The 13,993-nt window shown below is 37.4% G+C and overlaps 1 long non-coding RNA gene across 1 annotated transcript; it reads left to right on the forward strand.

Annotated features, from left to right (window-relative positions):
* Positions 1-3,643: 3,643 nt before the first annotated feature.
* LOC144375848 (uncharacterized) lies at positions 3,644-10,598 on the forward strand. Its single transcript, XR_013435699.1, has 3 exons — positions 3,644-3,746; positions 9,952-10,073; positions 10,193-10,598. It is a non-coding gene; the product is annotated as an uncharacterized LOC144375848 (long non-coding RNA).
* The last annotated feature ends 3,395 nt before the right edge of the window (positions 10,599-13,993 follow it).

A 13,993-nucleotide genomic window follows, 5' to 3' on the forward strand; every position in this document is an offset into this window, starting at 1 on the left:
GAGTCCCGCCCCTTGAGGGCAGCGTTGGGCTCTACGAAGGCCCTCATTGGCTGGAGCTTACGTATGTCAGTGTCGGGCGGATTTGAGGCAAAGACCTGACCCTTGCGTGCGTCCTAGAATTGCATTGCTGGGTTCCTGCATCCTTCCTACCCGGCCTGAGCTGATGTGATGCTTTTCTTCCATTATGTACTTGCATAACGCGTCCCAGGCAGGATAGGTTTTTGAGGGAGTTTGAAAGGGTTCTCTTGAAGACAAAAAAATAAATAAAATAAAATAAAATTATGAATTTAAAATTAAGTATGAATGTCAAGTATAATAAATACAAATATAAAGCAGTTGCAAACAGGGTAATTATTAACCCAAGTAGTTCAATAAATAATCACTTTAAACGTGAACAGTCTAAATTACACCAATGAGGATATTGGGGATTTTTTAATATTTATTTTTTAGTTGTAGTTGGATACAATATCTTTATTTTCTTGATTTATTTTTATATGGTGCTGAGGATGGAACCCAGGGCCTCGCACGTGCTAGATGAATGCTCTACGGCTGAGCCACAATCCCAGCCCCGTAATTAGGATATTGTAAAAAGCAAACAATAAACAAGGCTGAATTGTGTGTTGTCTGTTAAAAAAAAAAAAAAGACAACCTCTTCATTTTTGTTGTTGTTCCAATGTTGTATTTTTGTCCCTATTTTTATCGGCGCATTATAATTGTACATAACAATGGATTTGTTGTTACATTTTCATACCTGCTCACAATATAACAATGTAATTTGGTCAGTATCATTCTCCTGTATTTCCCTTTTCCCCCTTTGCCTCCTCTTATTCCCTTTCCTGGACCACTCTAGTGATCTCCCTCCAATCTTCATGAGATTTACCCTCCTAACCTTTCTTTTCCTTTTTCTTCTTCAATGCATGAAAGAGAACACAAATTTTGATTTTCTGAGTTTGACTTATTTCATATAACATAATGTTCTCAATTTCCATCCATTTTTCCTGCAAGTGACATAATTTCATTTATCTTTATGGCTGAATAATACTCCATTGTGTATATCTACCACATTTTCTTTATCTATTCATCTATTAATAGATATCTTGACTGGTTTCATAGTATGACCACTGTGTATTGTGCTGCTATAAACATGAGCATGCATATATCAATATAGTATGCTGACTTTAATTCTTTAGGATAAATACCAACAAGTGAGATAGCTGGGTCATATGGTGGTTTCATTCCTCATCTTTTGAGGAACCTCCATACTGATTTCCACAGGGGTTGTAGTAACCAACAGTGTAGAGGTGTTCCTTTTTCTCCCCATTCTCTCCAGCATTTAGTATTTGTCTTCTCCATGGCTGCCATTTTAAACAGAGTGAGATGTAATCTTAGCATAGTTTTGATTTGCATTTCCTTAATTGCTAAAGATGTTGAACACTTATTCATATATATGCTGGCCATTTGTATTACTTCTCTGGAGAAGTATCTGTTTACTTTGTTTGCCCACTTATTAATTGGGTTACGTGTTATTTTTGTGTGTGTGATAAGTTTTTTGAATTCTTTATATATTCTGGATATTAATCCTCTGTCACAAGAGCAGTTAGCAAATATTTTCTCCCATTCTGTAGGTTCTTCACATTAGTGGGGTTTTTTTTTTTTCTGTGCAGAGGCTTTTTAATTTGACACCATTCCATTTATTAATTATTGATATCATTTCCTGAGCTTTAGGAGTTCTCCTAGGAATGTCAGTGCTTATGCCTATATGCTGGAGTGTTGACCCTACATTTTCTTCTAGGAGTTGCAGTTCTGGTCTGATTCCCAGGTCTTTGATCCATTTTGAGTTGATTTGTGCAGGGTAAGAGATAAGGATCTAATCTCATTCTTCTACATTTAGATAAGCCATTCTCCCAGCACGATTTGTTTGAAAGCCTCCAATGTATTATTTTGGCACCTTTGTCAAGGATTAGACGACAGTATCTGTGTGGGTTTGTCTGTGTGTCTTTTATTCTGTACCATTGGTCTGTTTTATCTGTTTTTTGCTGGTACCATGCAGTTTTTGTTACTATCACTCTGTAGTGAAGCCAGGTATTGTGATGCCCCCAGCATTGTTTTCTAACTTAGAATTGCTTTGACTATTCTGAGTCTTTCATTCTTCCAAATAAATTTTAGGACTGTTTTTTTTCTATTGCTGTGAAAAATGTTATTGGTATTGGTTGCATTAAATCTATCTATAGTTTTTTGGTAATGTGACCATTTTAAAATATTAATTCTGCCTATCCATGAACATAGGAAGTATTTCCATCTTCTGAAGTCTTGTTCAATTTTTCTTCAATGTTCTATAGTTTTCATTATAGAGGTCTTTCACCTCCTTGGTTAGATGTTACTGGGTAATTTTTTTAGGCCTCTGTTAATGTGATTATAGTCCTGATTTTTTTCTCAGCAGATTCATTATTGGTATATAGGAAAGCTGTTGATTTTTGTAGTTAATTTTATAAACTTGATTCCTTTCTGAATTTGTTTATTATCTTGAGCAGTCTTCTATTGGAGTATTTTGGATCTTCTAATTATAGGATCATATCATCTGCAAACAGTGATAATTTGACTCCTTCCTTTCCAATTTTTCTCTCTTTTATTTCTTTCTCTTGCCTAATTGCTCTGGATAGAATTTCTTCTAACCCTACCTTCCTTGGTGATTTTATCATGAACAGTTGCTGGAATTTTATCAAAGGCTTTCTTTGCATCTATTGAGATGCCTATGTGATTTTTAACCCTTAATTCTATTTATGTGGTAAATTACATGTATTGATTTGTGTAGGTTAAACCATCCTTCAATCCTGGAAGAAAATCATCTTGGTCAAAATGTGCAATCTCTGAATATGGTATTGGATATGATTTGCTATATTTTATTAAGATTTTTTTTCATCTAAGTTCAATAGGGACACTAGTGTGTAGTTTTTTTTTATTGATATATCCTTATTTAGTTTGGGTGAGAGTAGCTTCATAGAATGAATTTGGAAGTGTTCCATCCCCTTCTTTTCATGGAATAATTTGAGGAACTTTGGCATTAGTTCTTTTTTAAATGTCTGGTAGAATTCAGCTGAGAATCCCTCTGGTCCTAGACTTCTCTCTTTTTTTTTTTTTTGAAGGCTTTATTATTTATTATTTATTAATTTTTACTTATTTTCTTTATTGTTATATATTTATTTATTAATGGAAGGCATTATTGCCTCAATATCGTTGCTAATTATTGATCTGTTTAGATTTTCTGTGTCTTTTTTATTTAATTTTGGCAGGTTGTATGTGTCTAGAAATTTACCCATTTCTTCTAGGTTTTTAGTATAAGTTTTTAAAATAGACCTTAATGATCCTCTGGATTTCTCCTTGTTCATCTCTAGTTTTGTTTATTTGGGTATTCTCTCTTTATTTTAGTTAGTTTGGCTAAGGGTTTATCAACCTTGTTTATCTTTTCAAAGAACCACCTCTTTGTGTATTGTTCAATCTCTATGTATTTATATAGTTTCCTTAGGGGTTTTGTGTGTGTGTGTGTGTGTGTGTGTGTGTGTGTTGATTTCTTTCTTTTTTTAAAGAGAGAGTGAGAGAGGAGAGAGAGAGAGAGAGAGAGAGAGAGAGAGAGAGAGAGAGAGAGAGAGAGAGAGAATTTTTAATATTTATTTTTCAGTTCTCGGAGGACACAACATCTTTGTTGGTATGTGGTGCTGAGGATCGAACCTGGGTCGCATGCGTACCAGGTGAGCGCGCTACCGCTTGAGCCACATCCCCAGCCCCTGTGTGTTGATTTCTAATTTCATTCCAGTAAGATCAATAAGATACAAGGAATAATATTCATTTTTTTGGTATTTGCTAAGAGTTGCTTTGTGTCCTAAAAGATGGTCTGTTTTGGAGAAGATTCCATGGGCAGCTAAGAAGTAATTTATCTGTTTTTGGATGAAATATTCTATAGGTGCCTAAAAGGTCCATTTGATTTATAGTATTTTTTAGATCTAAAGTCTTTACCGAGTTTATGTCTGGATTCCTATCTTTTGGTAAGCAATGTGTGTTGAAATCCCTCAGTATTATTTTACATTTCCTTTCTTTGTTAACTAAAAAGATCAGTGGAAATAATACCCAAGTATCATTGAGGACATCTAGCACTGAGATTTAGGTTTCTTTCTTATATTTATTTTTTTAATTTTAGTTGGACACAATACCTTGTTCCATTCATTTATTTTTTATGTGGTGCTGAGGATCGAACCCCGGGGCCCTTCACATGCTAAGCGAGCGCTCTACCGCTGAGCTACAACCCCAGCCTGAGATTTAGGTTTCTAATACCATTCTTTGAGAAAAGAAATCAGCAATCCTTAGAGAAGTATCTGATTCTAGGACTATAGTAGAAATATGCAAAATGAGCCTGGGATATTTTGTGGAGTCAGAAAGTAAAGAAGTGGAAATAACTAAATAAATAATAAATAAATCCCACATTGATGGACTATGTTAAAGAGACAAGATTCAAATGAAAGAAGTCCTAGTGACCAAATTTTAGCAAGAAGTGGAATGAAGGGCTGGGGATATAACTCAGTGGCAAAGCACCTCTGGGTTCAATCCAAAAAAAAAAAAAAAAAGGAAAGAAATAAAGAAAAAGAAGTGGAATGAGCAAGAAAATAATGTAATATTAGATTATAATCCAAGTTATAAATAAATATATAGTAATTCATATTGGTATAAATAGATTATTGAAAAAATTAATAAATGGGAGCGAAGAGACACATCTCCTCTTCAGAAGATATCCAGATAATTTATGTAAATATTCTTCCCTAAAGGAGGGGAAGCTTTATTTACTACTCCTTAAGTATGGACTGTGCGTAGTAGCTTCCTTCCAAAGAGTATGGAAAGGGTCAATGAGAGAGTGATCAACAATGGGAAAACATGGCAAATACTACCTCAGCTAGGTGACCAAGATCAACCATAGTGATAAATCAAACTGATAGTATGAACCCTTGTATCTTTGATATGATATGATGAAACTGCATTTTACCTCTGTGATTTTCTTCCCCCTACATATAACCCCTGGTACAGTTAGGAGAAAAATATCAGATGGATTCCATTAGATGGGCATCCTTCAGTATAACTGACCAGTATTCCTCAAAACTGCTAGGTCATAAAAAATGAGAAAAGTCTGAAAAATCTCTCAAAGCCAAAAGAAGCCTAAGGAAATGTGATGACTACATGTAACAAGGTATCTTGGAAGAGATTCTGAACAGAATGTAACAGAAAGGGGAAATTGGGTAAAAATTAAGGAAATCTGAATCAACTGTGGGTTCCAGTTCATAATAATGTGTCAGTATTCATTCATCGTTGTAACAAATATGCTAATGTGTCATGAGCCATCCATGGGCTGTGTGTGGACTGTTGTGCATAGTAGCCTTCTGAGGGGATAGGTCTGGCATTGAGAACTCCCTAGGGCACCCCACCTCCTACTCCTCTCACCCCCCACCCCTCTCGCCCCCCATCCCCATCAGGAATTGATTGCCTGATGCAGGTGAACTTCCCCCTCAAGCTCTGCCTTCCTAGGATCCCACACAACACCTAAGATGGGTGTGACCTGCCAAGATGTCAATCAACCTGACTGCAAGACATTACAAAGCAAGACTCCACCCTTGAAACCTTACTCCTGCCTTTGATGTGCCCCCTTAAATAAACCACAGGAGCCATTTTGTCTTTGTCTAGTTCAAGAACCCATGTGAACTAGATCTATGAGGGGCTTGCTTCGCTTTTGTAAATATATTTCGGAGTGTGTTTTATTACTTGTTAATTATTTAGATATTAAGGTTTAGGGTGGCTTAAGTACTTAAGATATCAAGACTTAGGGTGGCCCATTTAGGATGGCTTGGATTCCTCTAAGCTAAAGAACTCTCCAATGAGACACTGGCCATCTTCCCCTTGAAACAAATGTAAGATGGTAATAGGGGAAGCTGTGAGGAGAGCACTCTGTACTATCAATTTTCTCATAAATCTACATCCATTCTAAAGAAATAAAGTCAGAATTTGGTTTTAGACATTGTTAGATATGGTCTGAGATGTTGAATTAATACAGTTTTATGTCCACATTCCTATTTTTTGTTTTGTCTTGATGTTCTCCTCCTGAAAAACCACAATGTAGAAATAAACTCTGGAATTATTCTTTGTTTGCTTATTATAACTCCTCAGTCAGCAGGAAAACATTATAGCCAGAGATATACCTTTCTCCCCAGTTTTGATATTTCTTGCCTTTGGCCAAGATCTCTAGGTACTTCCTTATTACTAAGCAACACTCTAGGTTCTTTGGGAAATGAAAATGTACAAAACAAACATTTTGTATGTGGAAGGCTCAAGGCTGATTTTTTTTTAAAAAAATGAAAAACAAACAAACAACAACAGCAACAACAAAACCCAGATGTTTACAAACCATTACAATACAGTGAGGGGGCTATATGGAAGGCAGATCTTTGAGGAATATCAAGCATTAAGATATTGGGAAGAAGAGCTGCCTGCTAAGTAACCAAGAGGGCCCCATTAGAGAAAAAGTAAAAAGAAACAGAAACTGAGAAGAGGGCTCCAAAGAGGGGGTAGTAAACTATTGCACAAAGGTTAAGTAGGTTGAAGGCTGAAATGCATACATTGAATTTATTGATTTGAAGGTCAGTGGTGATTATGTTAAGGGTAGTTCCGTGACATAATGGGGGAAGGAGGCTGGAAACTTCTATACTGAGGAGTTAATGGGCACTGAAGAATTGGAGACTGTGGACAGAATGTGGTGCTAAAACATACACCAAATAATCTCCATCCAGGAGCATTGGTACTTGGCTAGCAATCCTCCATGAAGTCCAAGGAGATGGAGATACTGAAGACTGACTCGTACCTCCGATCCCACCACACTCCTGCCGTCACCCACTTCCGCTCTGAAGCCACCTACGTTTTTCTTGCATTCAGTTCCATGATGGCATTTAGTCCCATGACAACCTTCCCCAGAGCCACGGAGTCAGACCGTAGGACAGCATTTCAAACTGAGTTGACCCTATGCAAGTCATGTTCATTGCCCCCAGATGGTGGCTATTCAAGTTCTTGAATTGTTTGGCATCACCCTTCAAACTTAGTTTCTCAAATAAAATTCCAATCAGATGCAAATTCCTCCTGCCAGTGCTTTGAAAGAATTTTATTCCTTTTAAATGCATTTAATTTCTTACCACATGGTCTCTACTATAAAATGTAGTTGCATCTTTTCCAGGCCGAACCCCAGAAACCAATTTAGAAGAAATACATTTATTTCCCCATTTGTCTGGGATACCTCTAAAATTCCTGTAATCCTATGCAATTATTAATAGTGTGGACAATATGGAACTTTGTTAACTTTTCTCCAAATGGATCATCTTGAGCCACCCCTGCTTTTTACATCTTGATTTAATGAAAATTCTGTCTTTCTCATGTTTGATGATAAAGGTCAGTGACTTGCTCTTGTCCAAAATCCAGATGTCTTTCTGTTTTTAATTAACCTGGCATAATGAATGTACTTTTTTCATTTTAAAATTTGCTTTGCTTTGTTTTAATGCAGAACTTTCTAATTTTAAGGGTTACTGAAATGTTTTAACATCTATAAAATTAAAAACAAATTATTTCTCCTGCAACTCATGTTCTTTGCCACCGGGTGGCGGGTTACTCAAAGGAATCTCTTCTGAGAGTCAAAACAGCAGGAGCATTTTCTTTATCAAAATGCTCCAGAACTTCTTCTGTTGGTTTTATATAAAGCAGAGGGAAAGTGTATCAGGAAATGCACTAGAATATTAAGCATGTACACTTGTGGCTGGTTACGGCAGAGCTGATATCCTGGCTCACTCAGTTAAAGCCATCTGTTTAAATGGTTGTTATGTATCAAGTAGAACTGGCTACTTTACACCTTATAATTAGTTATTTTGTCGCTGTGTTGACCCAATTTATGTGAAAGGGTTTTTTTTTCTTTTCCTCTAAGAAGTCACACAACAGTTGAGCTTAATTTAGCTACAAATATTAGTTTTGGGGTGTTGGGGGAGCTATGCACTAATGTCAAAAATGATTTTATCTTATAGGTCAGAACTATCTTGTCTCCCAGAACATCTTTTTTTTTAAGCTGAAAAAGGCCTAATAAGTTTTGGTGTTTACAACTCCTCTCTCAGTCTTGGGGAAAAAAAACAACATTCTCCTTTATACTGCAGCTAGGCAATTTATGTGAAAATAAATATGCTTCAAAACTATGCATATTCACAACATAAGAAATTCTGAATTTATTTGAAAGAGATATCTTACCTTGTGGGCATCTGCTCTACAGAAATATTTGCCTCCAGATTTCTATCTTCCTTTGAATCTTTGGCACTTGATCTAAAGGCCAAATATTGGCATGAAAGAAATTTGCATATATATCCACTAGATTTTGGGGTTAAAACTGGCATGTGAGGGGCTGGGGTTGTGGCTCAGTGGTAGAGCCCTTGCCTGGCATGTTTGAAGCACTGGGTTTGATCCTCGGCACTGCATAAAAGAAGGAAAGGTATTATGTTCATCTACAACTATAAATAAATAAATAAATAAACAAATAAATAAAACTGCCATGTGATAGCTGGACACCTCTCTCTGGCACGCACTTCATCTACCTGTTGAAGTAACAGTTCCTGTAGAGGACAGCTATTCCCACCCGTGGCTTTGCTGGTGAGGAAACTGAAGAGTGTGGGTGTGTGGTTGCCCAGATCCAGGGAACCCTTCAGTGGCTGGCAGGGCACAGAACCCAGGTTTCCTTACTACCCTGTCCAAGGTCCTGGTGTCCTACCACCCTGAAAAACTAAGCCTGGAGTCAGGAGGGATGCTCTGGAATAAGTCAGTATTCCACCAAGACTAGCTGGTCAACTGACGATGATGCACAACATCCTGCAATGAGACAGAATATACTGGTTTTAGGTGTGGCTGGTGGAATCTGTCTACTAGACAGTTAATCTTGTGTATATGGGTCTTTTGTTTTTCCTCTTTTTGAAGATAAAAGGAAGGGTCAGAGAAATTGTTTCCATTGTATTTTTTAGTTAGCCTTTTCTACTCCAGTCAGTAATCCCTTTGTTTTATCAAGTGGTCTGATGAACTACTGTATAAACCAGGGCTTTTCCTTTCTGCAGCATATGCTTAAAATTTTGTCTTCTGCCTCCCAGAATAAAATATTTCTCAAGGGAATAGAAAAGATTGATTAGTGACCTTGCATTCTATTAAACCATGATGAATACGTATGTCTTTAATAAAGGTAGAAACATTTACTCACAACTGTGGGTCAGTTAAATATGCACCATGAACCTTCAAGAGCAAAGTGACCGCTTGGAGAAGGGAGAGGGAATATTCAATCACAGATACATGCAACGGATTCACAAATTGAAAATACATATCAAAACTATAACTGCAAAATCATATTTTATAAGTTAAAATTGTTTTTGTGTTAATTTACTGTGACTACTGTTCAGACTTTGTTCAGAAATCCTTTTTATAGGCTTTCTTAGCAAAACAAAACAAAACAAACACACATATCTATGGAATAAGTCTCAATCTTCTGTATATATATATTTTATTAATATGTAAATATTCTGATTTTTAAAAATTGCTGTATTCCTTAAGAAATAATTCAATGCAAGGCTAGTTGTGAAAATGGTGTATAACATTGTGTTGTGATATCAACTCCCAAGATGCTCTTTATGTATGTTCTGGAAGAATACAATAAATTATTTTAAATGAAAAAAAAATTCAGAACTGATGGGACTGCGTAAAAGAAGAGTGAGACTTACTCACTTTTTATAGCTCAGTTGGTAGAGTGCTTGCCTTTACATGCACAAGGCCCTGGGTTCAATCTCCAGTACCACAAAAAAAAAAAAAAAAGCAAACCATAGTTCTGCTTCCACTTACGTTTTCTTTTTTCACAAGTGCCAGCCTGTCTCTCTGGTGACATGCTCTGAGGAAGGCAAGAACAAGTAGTAGAATTGGAAGCTTAGAGCCAGGCAGATTGAGAATGGGTCCTGGATCCACCTACTACCTATGTACCTCAGGTAAGTTAAACCAGCTTCCTTAGTCTGCTTCCTCGTTTTCTTTCACCTTTGGGGAATGTTGTCGAGATAGATAGATTCTTCCACCATTTCTTGACACTGAAGCCAGTGTTGTTTTCAAGTCCCCTTTTCAGGATGGAATCCTACTGGCTAGCAGCACCCTCGTCAAGGATCACCAAGGCAGTGCCCGCCACCCTTGGCACCCTGATGGAGACAGCTGGTTAGCTTTCCTCAGTCAGCAGAAGTGATGAGTATCCATTCTGGACTCAAGTAGCTAAGTATGGATGTCGAAGCCTCCATACTCTTGCCTCCATCTGACAACTTGATGTCACCAGAGTGACTAACCACCTGAAATTTTAAATATTTGATTGTGTGCTTATTGCTTTCTTTGTGCCACAACATCTTTGCCTACCTCCAGTCATGAATCTATTCCCCTTATTTTCTTCTGGAAATTATAAAAAGTAATAATTGAATTAAAAATTAAAAATCATAAGGAATTATTACAAAGTTACCTTTACATCTAGGCCTATGAACCATCTCAATTTTTTTTTTTTTTTTTTTTTTTTTTTTTTTTTTTAGATAAGGTCTAATTATGTTGCCCAGGCTGATCTGGAACTCACGGGTGCAAGCAATTCTCCTGACTCAACCTTCCAAGAAGTAGGGACTACAGGTGCACACCACTAATCTTGACTCAAATTCATTTTTCAATTGAACTGTTTACTGAGATCATTGTAAATTCATACAGTGCAAGAAATAGCTCAGATAATCCTTCACACACTCCACCCAGTTTCTCTTAATGGTAACATTTTATGGAACTATTGTATAGTATCGCAACCAAGATACTAATATTGATAAAATCACTCATCTTAGACAAATTTCCCCAGTGTCAGTTGCCCTCATTCCTGTGTATATATGTGTTAAGTTCTATAGGGTTTTATTCCCTGTGCAGGTTGGAGCATCCACTGCCTGGCTCACCACTCTGAGCACAGGATCCCCTGTGTGGCCCTTTATAACCATACCCATCTCCCTCTTGTGTATCTCCCCTAATATCTGATAACTGTAGTTCTCCAGTTCTCTCCTCCATTTCCAAAATGTTGTCACTTTAAAAAATGTCAATAAAAAAGCTATACAAATGATATACTACAGAATGTAACCTTTTGGGTTAAGGTTTTTTTTTTTTCCCCCAGCATAATTCTCATAGAATTTGTAATTTCCCTGAACATTCATCCAAGTTCTTGTTTGCACGAATTCATATTTTAATTCATCTCTGTTGCTGCAAAATCCATGGTATTGGTATACCACAGTTTGTTCCAAATTAATTTTTGTGTGAGATGTGAGGTAGGGATCAAGGTTCACTTTTTTATGTGTTTCTGGCTGTACAAGCACCAGCTGTTGAAAAGATCTACCTATACTTCATTGAATTGCTTTGGCCCCTTTGACAAAAGTCATTTGGCCATGCAAGTGTTTCTTTCAGAACTCTTGATATTCCTCCTGATTACTAGTTGTGTAGAAATCAAGATTACCTTAAAATCAGGTAACTTAAGTCCTCCACCTTGGTTTTTCTTTTTCAAAATTTCTCTGGCTATTCTAATTCCTTTGAGTTTCATATAAACTTCAGAGTTGATCTTCAAAAAAATCCCGTTGAAAATTTGATTAGTATCGCATTCATTCTAAAGATGATTTGAAGAGAGTTGACTCAATATTGAGTCTTCTGATTCGTCAATATGTGTGTCTTTGCATTTATTTTTTAAATTTTAACAAGATTTTATAGTGTCAAGCAACCTTTGAAGTCATGTATATTTTGTTCTAATCAATGCTACTATTAATGAAATTGATTTCTAATTATTTGTTGCCAGAACATAGAAATACAATTTTTTAAAAAATATTGACCATGTATTCTGAAGTCTCACTAGACTCACTCGTGCTAGTAGTATTTTTCATTGATTGTGAGGATGACTTTGAGAACACAAGCTAGTGAGCCACGGAATGGAAGCAACTTGTCTTTCTGAGCCTAACAACCTGCATTAACTGTGTGGCATTTTCTTCAAATTGTAGAGTTGACCATCCAACTGCTGATCTATATCATGAACCCCTGTAAGGCAGATTGTCCTGGTGACTTCCCAATGAACCTTTTATCACAGAGCCTCAGGTTGCCATCACAACAAAAACCAATGATCCCTATGCTGCCCGCGGTTCTTGAGAAGTTAGGGTAGATGGCAAAGAGCCCTTCTTCATGTCTGCATCAGTCTGATCATAGGTCCCTCCTGTTGGCAGACTTTTCTCCACCAGGCTCCCATGTTTCTTCCCCAGACTGTCTTTATTCCTGACTATCTTTTCAGGAATGTGTATAGACTGAACAGCCTTGAAAAATAAAGACTTCTTCTAAAGGAAAGGAAAGGTTTGCGTACAGCTTTGGAAGAAATAACGTTTCCCTTTATAGAAAGCATATTTACTTCCCAGTGTAAAAGCTTTTGGTTTCTTGAAGGTGGGATTCTCCTGTGACACAACCTACTCCAAGTACAGGTGTAACCCTTATGTGACACCCGGCCCTCTGCATTGTCCTGTGAAAACTGAGCTTCAGGAAACTGGTGCAAAAATTCCAGGAACCTGGCTGCTGCTTTTGCTTGGAGTAGTAAACTCTCCTTCATCTCTGACTCAGAACTTTCATGTATTCTGCCAGCATCCATAAAATTTGGGGAGGATAACTTGTTAGCTTGCAAGGAGGATAAAAAATCTCAGACATTTCCATTTCCTGCCTTGTCTTCTTTGAGATGAGGTCTCCCTGTGATGCCTAGGCTGGCCCAGAATTTCTGGGCTCAAGTATCCTCCTGCCTCAGCCTCTCAGGTGCTGGGTCTGCAGACACACACCATAGCATCAGACTCCACTTTACATTTCTTGACAGCTCCATAGAGGTAATGAAATTTTCCCTTTGATTGTTTAGGCTCCTCTGGGAGATTAGACAGCATGAACTTTTAACTGCCCAGATTACCCCTTGCCCATCCAGTTGGGCCAACAAATAAGCTTTTGAGGCAGAGCTGTATCTCAGTCACCACAAAGTCCTTATTACCAAGAACTCCTTTCTTCCAAGCACTTCCCCAGTAACTCCCTGAATGGTCCTGGGATTCCACTCACGGCTGATTGGTACTCCATGAAAGCCTTCACCTTTTTTCCCCCCAACCCTCTCTCAGTGATGGGCATCAAAACTCTTTCCAAGAGTTGAGGGCTTAATTCTAAATGACCTTCTGGAACCTCTAAATTCCCCTGATAATTATCTAAAAGATATTTTGTGTATATTGAAATGCTATATACTATTTATGTTTGTTTTGATATAAAAATAATGTTTGAAATTCTAAACATTGGGGAATGAAAAGCAATTTCCCGACTTGTTTGTCAACAGGAGTGACGCTATTGGATTTCCGAAAATTGGGTTAGATTGAAATAAGGAAGCCCAGCATTTCAAGTTTAGCATCTAAGCAATTTTTTTTTCTCTGTCTCGGCACTACAATATCTTAAATATTAAGAATCACAGGGCTGGGGATGTGGTTCAAGCGGTAGCGCGCTCGCCTGGCATGCGTGCGGCCTGGGTTCGATCCTCAGCACCACATACAAACGAAGATGTTGTGTCCGCCAATAACTAAAAAATAAATATTAAAAAAATTCTCTCTCTCTCTCTCTCTCTCTCTCTCTCTCTCTCTCTCTCTCTCTCTCTCCTCTTAAAAAAAAAAGAATCACAAAAATATGGAGCAACAAATGATGATAAATTTTCACTGCTTTACATGCTGGGGCTGGGAGAAAAAAATGAGAAGAGGGAGAAAAATTGAGCCTTATTCACAGGTCAGATTTGGACAAGGGCTGGGACCTGAGCACAGGCTAAGCTTTCCTGTGCCATCAGGGGAAGGAACATACCAGCCTGGAAATCTGC

Source organism: Ictidomys tridecemlineatus, chromosome 3 (assembly GCF_052094955.1).
Source record: "Ictidomys tridecemlineatus isolate mIctTri1 chromosome 3, mIctTri1.hap1, whole genome shotgun sequence".
In the NCBI taxonomy this organism is placed as follows: Eukaryota; Metazoa; Chordata; class Mammalia; order Rodentia; family Sciuridae; genus Ictidomys; species Ictidomys tridecemlineatus.